We start from the raw sequence: 10,245 nt of genomic DNA, 5'->3' as shown, positions 1-10,245 counted from the left end.
CACTCGGAGCCCACAGAGGGATCCTCGCCTCCACCAACAGCCAATGGCTCCCCTCTTCCTCAGTCTCCCTTGTCTGAAGATCTCCAAGATCTCCTCCCAAGGCCTGTAATTTGGAAGCTGAGGAAAGAGGTGGGAAGAGAAGCCGCAGCACCCGGAACAAGGCCAACAGTGGGCGCAAGGGCATCTCGGCGGCCACATTCATCGGGGGTACCCATGCCGTCCGCAATTTCCAAACACTGCAGCCAAGAATGACAAGAAGTCACCAGAAATGAGAGTTGATTGCATTCAAAAGTATACTTTTGTAAACAAAGCAGGGGTGGTCCCACTAGGTTCTGGGGGGCCCAGCCCAAACTCAGCACCCATAAGCCCCCCCCCGACCGTCCTCTCCCGCGATCCTTGATGGAACCATCCCCAAACGCTTGTCTTCCTCCCCACGTTCCATATTTTACTGACACGACGTTTCTTTTTAACGTGCCTTTTAAGTTGTCTCGCCGCTGACAGCGCTGATGGCGGCGTGATCGCCCCCTCTTCCCCCCCTCCCCGTCAAAAGTTGCCACAAGTATCTTGTGTGACAATGAAGAGGAGATGAAAGCTTCCTTTGTATTCTTGCCACAGATCTGTTTCTCGTCACCTGCACTGAAGGAGACCGAAGGTGACAGGGGAAGCTGGGGGAGAGGAAAGGAGACAAGGCTGGCATCCACTGGCGCAGCCACCCTGGTGACCACTAGGGGGCACACCGGACCTGCTCACCAGCAATCCCTCTCCCCAATGAGGGCCTCTCCTTTAGGGAGCCAACCTCAGAGTTTCCAAGATTCTCCGCTACTGCTCCGTTCTCAACCTCGTTCTTTTGTTTTCACCTGTAAAACAGGAATATGCATCCAATTCTGCTCTTGCTGCAGCGTTGGAGGTTCGGTTGCTGCCACCAGGGGCCTTCAGAGAAGAAGAGGAAAAATTTGTGCTTCTAGTCCACAAGATTTCATGATCACTCCCATTACTATTTTTTGGATGTTTGTACCTGCTTGCGGTTTCTTTATTTAACAATCTTTATTGGATGTCAGATTGTCCACTGGTGGTTTGAGAGAGGAAGTGGAATAGGATACAGGGTTTAAAGCAGTGATTCCCCCACCTTGGGCCTCCAGTGGTTCTCGGACTTCAACTCCCAGAAATCCTGGCCAGCAGAGGGGGTGGTGAAGGCTTCTGGGAGTTGTAGTCCAAGAACCTCTGGAGGCCTAAGGTGGGGGAAACCACTGATTTAAAGGATACCATATTCTTTCCATGTATAAGACTATACTTTTGTCTAAAATCTTTAGACTAAAAATTGAGGGTCTTCTTTGAGGAGAGAACAAAAACAAGTGGAGGGGAAAGCAGGGATCAAAGCGATCCTGCAGCGCTTTGATCCCTTTCCCCCTGCACTTGCTAAGCCCCACTTAGATTTCTTAATTTTGGATTAGAAAAGTGGAGGGGCGTCTTATACATGGGAGCGTCTTATACACAGAAAAACACAGTATGTTTTGTCCCTTTGTCTTTGACCAGAATTTTGCATGACAGAATCTCTAACTTAACCCAAATGTAGATGATTCTGCTGTTTGGCGGAAGGAAGCAACAAGTTCTAACCCCCTTTGGGGTTTTATTCTCTCCCTGACTTCTATTGCATACTACCTGGAAAACCTGAAAATAAGTCAAGAAAAGGGTAGGGGAAAAAAAAACAGACATACTGCCAGACTACGATTCACCTTCTCTGTGAGGAACCTAACATGCTTCTGAAGCTCCCAAACTCTCCTGGAAAACCAAATACATCAGAAATAGTTTTACGACATGAAAAGGCTGTCATCATCACCGTATCTTTTCAGAAACTTAACAATCCCAATTATAAAAAAATAAAATATACATAACCCTTTCTGTGTGATGTCTGCATTTTTAATTCCACTCTTACTACCAGAACGAAAGTTGTCTAACACACCCATGTAGACACACATATATAAACACACACACACACGGCTGTGAGTATAACGATTTTGTATGTCATCCTAAGAAATTAGGATTTTTTTTCTTAAATATAAATTGAAAAAAATAAGTTCTTTTTCTTAAATATAAGTTGACAAAAACGGTAACTAAATAATACAGCATTCCACACCAGCTTCCTAAGAAACCATTCACATGGGTAGCATTTGGAGATGATGATCCTAGCTGGCAGAGCTCCTGCAAAAAGTTAGTTTTTGTTTGTTTGTTTGTAAGGAGGTAGGAAACGGCACCTTGAAAGGTCCCTAGTGGAAATAAAGTAGCTAAATTAGAATTACAATTTAACATTCCCCGGTTACTTTTAAATGACATTTTTAAAGGCAACACTTGTGTTCTACACCCTTCTTCCAGATACAATGAATAGCGTGTATGTTTCATAAAGCAACAAAAAAACAGCAGTCTGCAACACAAGTTACTTTTTAATCGATGCAACAGGTAACATGGAATTACTTTTGGAAGACCATCACAAACAGAAGGAGTGGATTATCTTTACCAGACTGAGGCATAACGCTTGGCTTTAACAAGGGAGAATTTTGACAGCTATGGGCCCAATAAGCCCTCCAAAGGTGGATCGGGCCCAATGATCCACCCAACTCAACTGAAATTCGAAGCCCATTCTCCCCAAGCCATATGGAGTCACAAGATCAGCCCATGCGGCAAAACTCGAACCCAAACCCCCTGCCCCATAAAGGCATTTTTCTGCTCGGGTGGGCGTGCTCGACAAGGAATCGCTGGTGTTACGACGATATTGCTGGAAAGATTAAATATTTTGGTTCTCCCGAGGCGGTATTTCCGTGCTTTCAAAGACAACAATCCTGAAATTGTCACCAATAAAATATTTATTAAAGCGTCAGATTATGCCTTCAGACACCTGTTTCGCCTCCTGACAGCTTGTGATTTTCATCTGGAATTTATATTTGCATATTGTGCTGATTTGCAAATGCGCCGGCAAGTGTTTAAGTGTTTATATATGTTTAGATATGTATGTATGCATCCATTATAGATAACCTAGATACGTTTCGGTTGTCTCTGGAAATATATTTTCCTCCGATGTCGACGCCCGGGTTTATTCAGACAGAATCGCTTCTCTGGGTCACAGGATTCGGTTGTTGGATAATGGGAGCAGACCCCAATTTGGGGTGTTCTGGATGGGACTCAACACAACAGGGTGAGTCTAAAGGGCAGGTTTAAATCCCCCCCACCCCTCCTTAGTGGTACCCCTTCGTCTAGAGCTGACAAAGCAACTGAGAGAGCAGCGCTCACAGCTTACTAAAAACCAGTCCAGAGAACCTTCCCTCCACTGGACTGGGAATATACAAACCCCACCAAAATTACCGTATTTTTCCGTGTATAAGACACCCCCATGTATAAGAGGACCCCCCCCACACTTTTCTAATCCAAAATCAAGAAATCTAAATGGGGTTTAGCAAGTGCAGGGGGAAAGGGATCAAAGCGCCGCAAGATCGCTTCGATCCCTGCTGTCCTCTCCACTTGTTTTTGTCCTCTCCTCAGCTTGCCTCCGTGTATAAGACGACGCTCAATTTTAGTATAAAGATTTTAGACAAAAGTATAGTCTTATACATGGAAAATACAGTATCATCCTACAGCAACCCTAAGAACCGAGCGGCTCTATGGTTAGATCAAACCCAGAAGCATCACATAGGCCGGTGATCCCCCAACCTTGGGCCTCCAGATGTGCTTAGACTTCAACTCCCAGAAATCCTGGCCAGTGGAGGTAGTGGTGAAGGCTTCTGGGAGTTGTAGTCCAAGAATATCTGGAGGCCCAAGGTTGGGGACCACTGATTGTCATAGGCCATCTTATATTACCAAGTAGGGCTGGCATTCCCTACAGCCAGCAATCAGCCAGAGAAGAAGGACCCAGTTTTCCTCCTCTCATCCCTCGGCCGCTTTTCCATCACAGGTGAGTATGGACAGGGGTCTCCTGCAGGTGAATATCTGGTCTCGGTTGCCCATATAGAGCCCAGGTAACCCATCCAGGCTGATTGGGGTGTTCCTAGGAGAATCTGGAGGCAGAATGGGAGCAGAAAATAAGATTTTCCTACACTTCATTCTTTCTTTAAAATATCCTGCTTCCGAGGGGGCATCTATCCAGGTTCTTCGAAAGCTTTCAAAAAAAATTTCAGCCCGCCTAGGAAAGAGAACAAGTGAAACTCAGTCGCTCACAGGAGCCAAGAAAGCCTCTCTGTTTTTTTTTTAAAAATGCAGATCCTTCCTTGGGCTGGTCTGAAAACCTCGCAGCCAGATGACCGCAGAGGCCGGCCGGCCTGTCGTCATCTGGGATGGGGAGAGGGAGGGAACGCTTGATTTCTGCTTACTCTAGCAGAAAATGCAACCCTCGGCACCAGATCTATTAATAGGCCCCAGAAACGCCGGAGGCTTTGATTCCCGTCTCGCAGCCTACATTGCAAGGGGGCTGGGTGGGGGGAAGAGAGGGAGAAAACACAAGAGGAGGTAGGCTCCCCACTATAGGCCAGATTGTTAACTGGGGCCAGTCACAGGAATCACACAGCTCTCCTAGCAGCTCCGCATTCAATCTAATCCAAATTCAAAGTGATGGTTCTAAACTATAAAGCCTTAAACAAACTATCTCTGGGACTGCATCTCCCTATACGAGCCTGCCTGGGTGTTGAGATCATCAGGAGAAGCTTTTTTCTCAGTGCCACCACCCTCAAAAGGACATTTGGTGGGATCACAGGAGAGGGCCTTCTTTGCCACTGCTGCTAGACTGTGGAACTCCCTCCCACTGGAGGCCAGCCTGGCCCCATCTTTGCCATCGTTCTGAAAACAGGCTAAGACCTTTCTCTTCAGGCCAGCTTTCTCTGAGTGAATGGTTGCCAAGTGGGGCTTTTTAAATATACCTTTCCTTTACAGGACTGTATTTCGGTGTGTGTTTTGTAACTTTTTCAGATTTGTATTCATCCATCCTTTTAGTATTGTATACTCATTGTTACTAACGTAAATACTGTCTTTCAATGGCTGCAAACGGGCTTGGATCCTTTTTAAGGAGAAAGGCAGGCTAACATTATTTTTCTTTTATTTATTCGATTTTTATACTGCCCATCTGGCTGCTAAGCCATTACAGTATTTTAAATAACGAACAAATAACAAATCCTTAAATTACAAGGAATCTAGGATGAGCTGAATTTCTTACTCGACCGAGCAACTGTATGAGAAATCTGTAGGGCATTTCCTCTTGCTTGCAAAATTTTTTTTTAAATAAATCTCACCTTTCCTAATCTTGTTCCCCAGTGTTTCTAAATTGGGATGAAGGTGGAATTCGGGGCAGGAACAAGGGAGAGGGGTGGCTGTATTTGAAGAGTAAACACCAATTTATCTTGCTTTGTACGAAACAAACGCAATGTTAACATCCAGGGCTCTCTTGTTGGTGTTAAATGAATTTTGTAAATCCACGTGCTTCTTTCAGTCAGTGTTTACCTAACAGAACAAGATGTCCATGGCAAGGAAATTAGGGTTAGCCGGCTAGCCCGGACTCAACAATTTATTTATTCAAAGCCTGATAGAAAGGTGAAGAGGGTCTGCCACAACCATCGGATAAACCTCTCCTGCCTTCTCGGGCTTAGATCCGGCGCCAACGCAGAGTAAACCATATGAAAATGGCCACAGGAGGTGGGGGGGGGAAATACTTTTCTCTTGATATAGACCTTGAGACCTGAGACCAGTCATGGATAAAGTCCTTATTAGTATTAATTATGTGCAGGAGGATTCATCGGTTTTCCAGCGCGGTGTTAAAATTGAAAAACAGTTGCTCGGTGCTCGCAACCGACCTGAAATTAGAAACGAGGTGCAAATATGACTAACACTTTTTTTATGAACTCACAAAAAAGTTCAACCAATAAGGATAGTCCACGATATTTAAAAAAAGTACAATCCACAGACAAAAGCCGTAATGAGATATTCTTCCCTTATTTGTTACCTACTTTTCTCTGGCCCACAGCCTATGGGGTGGCCACTCTGGTGGAGAAGCAAACCCAGTTTATCCTTCGGAAAAATTTGCAGAGGAATCGTGGGCTGAAAGATGGCTTCTCAGCCGAGATTTTCCTGGTAGATCTATTACCATAAATTGTGCCCCACTTTTCTACCCGACCCGCCAAGGCAACATAAATTACCAACTTTATTAGCACAATAAAACAAGTCCCCGAAAGCCATCAGCGAGGACAGGTTGGTTTTCTTTGTGGACTCGCCTGTTTTAAACAAATCTTGTAAAATGCCTTCTCCGGCTTCAGTGGGACTTCACGGATGCAAGACTGCAGACCTCGTGCATAGAGTTAAACTTTGGGGGAGCAGAAAAGATCAAGCCAGCGGGATAAGAGGGGAGTGGAATCCATTTCGGCCAGCTGTTAGAAAGGAACCTAGAGGGAGGGGAGTCAACAGCTGGACCAGAAGAATTAATATTGATTTCTATCGGTGCATAATAAAATGCAAGAAACAAAGGAAACAACGTCGAAGTCCTTGCTTGAGAGAGATGACGGTGGAAACAAAGAAAAGGAGGCCTTCATTTTTCAGAAATACCTTTTTAGATGCTTCAAAGGGCTAAGTATGGATTCTCCATGCTCACATCTGACATTCGGATGGCCTGGTCTTCTAAAAACTGAAGATCTTATTTATTTATTGTATTTATTGTATTTATGGAAGGGGCCCCCTCCCCGGTGTGGCTGGGATTCTTCTGCTCAATCCCTGGAATGGCAGAGGATAAAAATGAGAGATACAGAAATGGTGGAGAGTGTATCAGAAACGCGGCAGACACGGCGTACAGCAACGTCTCCCTCTACCAGATTCTCACCATTTCCCGGGGCCCCTGTCAGCCTGGATGACTTGCCCCATGGCTAAAACTCATGCATGCAAACCCTGACCTCCTTACATACACCCTGGTGGGTTCATTTCGCAATTCAGTTTGGAGGGGTGGCATTGTGCCTCTAGGGACCTCCTTTTCACCCCTCCTTTCCCAGTCAGAAAATTTTTTCCATAGTTTCCAGCTGATCTTTATGCCACAGCTCCTAGAGCAAACCAAGGAGCGCTTCATTTCTAACTCCTTCCAAGTAGAGTAAACTTCCCTGTCCAGTTCTTTCCTCTCCACCACTCCCCCCCCACAATTCCCACCGGGGCACCACTGCTTAAGCCAAACTGAGATTCAAAGAGAAGAGGTTGCGTGCCTAATTGCATGAAATAGAAAATAAGAAGGGTACCAGTTGAAAGACCAGAACAGGCAGAATCCTAACAAGCAAATGAAAATATGACATGAACACCAATTGCTGTCATTTAAGCTGCATCTCATGAAATGGTTATTCTATGTGTCCAACATCTTATACACACAAAAAACCAGCTAATGGCACCCATCAATCACAGCGACAGATAAACTCTCCTCCTTATCACAACAATACACCCACAACAAAAACACACTGGATCACCATAATCACCCATCTCCTGAAAAGGACAAAAGCTGATCCCACAGCCATAAATCCTCAACTCCCAAACAAACTGCACCAGAACACAGAGTGCTACTTCTGTCCTCTGAAGATGCCGGCCACAGAGACTGGCGAAACGTTAGGAAGAACAACCTTCAGAATACGGCCAGAGAGCCCGAAAAATCCACAACAACCATTAGATCACGGCTGTGAAAGCCTTCGCGAATACATTGTCCAACATCTGTTTCTTTTTTTGGCCACACATTCACACTGATTGGGAGGAATAACAAAGGATCCATTCCTGTCCCGAAGACCCAATTCCCTTGTCTATCCTTTCAGTTCCTGGGGGTAACCCTTGCACCTCCAGATTCCTTCTCTCGATTGTTCCAGGCACGCCCATTTCCTGACACCCCTCCTTAGTGTTTGAGCCCCAAGTGACTAGCTGGGACAAGACCGAAAGAGCAGAGCCACACGGACACACGAGATGCAGACTTAGCTCTAAGGGGGGAATCTAAATGGGAATTTACACAAAGCAGCTTTGGTACACCCTGAAAACAGGACTCCAACACAGCATGCTCAAAAGATGCTGGATTTTCAAAAGCAATCAGACTGTGGAGGAAACAGAAACCATTTAGACACATCCTCAAATAGATATAAAAATTGAAGATGGCTTCCCACGTTAAGCCACCGCTGTACGACAAAACTACCTTCGTTGCTCACATTTTTCACAAGTCATAATGAGCGACAAAAATAACTAACCTAGTTCCCCCGTTTGCAAAAATACCTGTCACGTGCATTTATTTGGTTGGGCTCCAGTCAGCCGGGAGAGAGTCAAGACAAGCCAGCTCTTGAATCTCCGGTTTGATTAAACCCACATGAAATTATTCTAATCGGGACACCTTCAAATTCAATTTCTCAAACGTATCTTACAGGAAAGGCTCCTCTTTGCTGGAAATAACAAGCTCGCTCCTCTGGAGAACAGAGTACAAAAGATCATAAAATATTCCTGGGGGTTGGTTGGCGGGTATTCCCAAAACACTGCTTTCAGCATTTTTACAGCTTCGTTACAAGCAGGTTTGTTACATACACACACTCACACAAAATGCTGAACCCATCACTTTGCTCCTCATTAAGTCTGCCGCTTGTTCATACTGGACCTCCACCATTCCCCTGTTACATTTCTTAAAATGATGAGTACCAGATCTGTGTGTGATTCCTTTTTTAAAAAACCTCTGCACAAAACTAGCTCCATGCTCCCAATGAGGCTCAGAGTACAGTGGTGCCTCGCTAGACGATGATAATCCGTTCCACTGAAATCGCTGTTTAGCGAAATCATCGTCTAGCGAAAAGCATTTCCCCATTGGAATGCATTGAAACCTGTTTAATGCATTCCAATGGGGAAGAATCGTTGTCTAGTGAGGATCGGCCATAGGAAAACCGCTTTGCGGACCACTGATCAGCTGTTTAAATCGCTGTCTTGCGAAGCTTAGGTCCCGAAAACACCTGTTTTGCGAGAGCGGAGGGAGCTGTCAAAATCGTCGTCTAGCGAAAATCAGTTTGCGAAGCAGGGACCAAACATTGTCCAGCGAAATTCCCCCATAGGAATCACTGTTTTGTGAATCGCTATGGTGATCGCAAAAAGTCAATGTCTAGCAAAAAACTGTCATGCGGGGTAACTGTCTAGCGAGGCACCACTGTACAAATCAAAGGATATCTGCCGGGTGATTGTCGAAATTTATCTCAAATGCCTTTGGCTGACAAAATTTAAGCAGCACCCTTCTGCCAGATGGGTCTTGGCCTGACCCTCAGCTGTCCCCTTCTTAGATGGTGGAGGGCTTTGCTTTGGTTTTGCAGAAACCTCTCCCTTCCTCATTAAGACCGTTTTGAAGAAACCGTGTTTCCAACCATCATCTTAGACAGCCTTCCTGCTTTGATCTGCAACGTCCCATATTGTGCAGTGCATATTTGTCTCCTGACAGCTCTTCCTTTATATTTCTATTTGCCGTTTGTCAGCCTAGTAACACAGATTCATATCCCCTGTTTGATGTGGAGCATGTTCTCTGAAAACACTTTTAAGTCGTGGCAATCAAGCATCCATATAAGCTTAAAAAGAGACTAATGTCTATAATATCGATCAGCAGTTAGAATGCCCTCTAGTGACTGGGAAGGAGGAAAAACTCGGTGCAGAAGTTGGTCGGACGCTTACGGCCCTTGAGAGTTTTCGTACAGCGGACCCTCAACTTAACAGACGGCTCCACTTACAGACTTTTCGAGTTGCAGACTTCTCTGGCCGCAGAATTTAGGTTTGACTTGTAGCCGGTGAATCGACCTACAGACCGAAAAAACTACTACAACAACAAAATGGAACGAAAACGGCCGGTTACGGATTGTAGGTCAATGGAGCCTCGAGCTGCAGACTTTTCGACCTGCAGCCACCGTTCCAATACAGATTAATTCCGTAAGTCGAGGGTCCACCGTGTTACCCTGTTCAAGATTTGGGATACGGAATATGTCTATGGGGCCGATGGATCTGCAGCAAACCCAGCACGGAGATGAAGCAGTAAGATTGTTTTGTCTGCACCCAAGGACCCTGATTCGGCTGCTGTTGCGCCCCTTCTCTGATAAGACTGCTCTACGCCTGTCAACGGCTATGCATGTTCTATCTCATGAACCCCGGGAGAGAAGCCAGGAAAGGAAGCACCTTCTTCTCTCCCCCCAGAACTCTTGAGTTCAGCAACCGCCTGCAACAAGAGCCTCTAACCCTCCAGAAGCCCCAGGGAGA

At 45.5% G+C, this 10,245-nt stretch overlaps 1 long non-coding RNA gene across 1 annotated transcript; it reads right to left on the bottom strand.

Moving 5' to 3' along the window:
• Positions 1-5,062: 5,062 nt before the first annotated feature.
• Positions 5,063-9,798, bottom strand: LOC140702962 (uncharacterized). Its single transcript, XR_012082235.2, has 3 exons — positions 9,726-9,798; positions 6,571-6,735; positions 5,063-5,825 (listed from the first exon to the last, which is right to left on the bottom strand). It is a non-coding gene; the product is annotated as an uncharacterized LOC140702962 (long non-coding RNA).
• Positions 9,799-10,245: the final 447 nt, after the last annotated feature.

This window comes from Pogona vitticeps, chromosome ZW-PAR (assembly GCF_051106095.1).
Source record: "Pogona vitticeps strain Pit_001003342236 chromosome ZW-PAR, PviZW2.1, whole genome shotgun sequence".
NCBI classification, from domain to species: domain Eukaryota; kingdom Metazoa; phylum Chordata; class Lepidosauria; order Squamata; family Agamidae; genus Pogona; species Pogona vitticeps.
The sequence above is the reverse complement of the archived record's forward strand: the minus strand, read 5'-3'. Positions and strand labels throughout refer to the sequence as shown.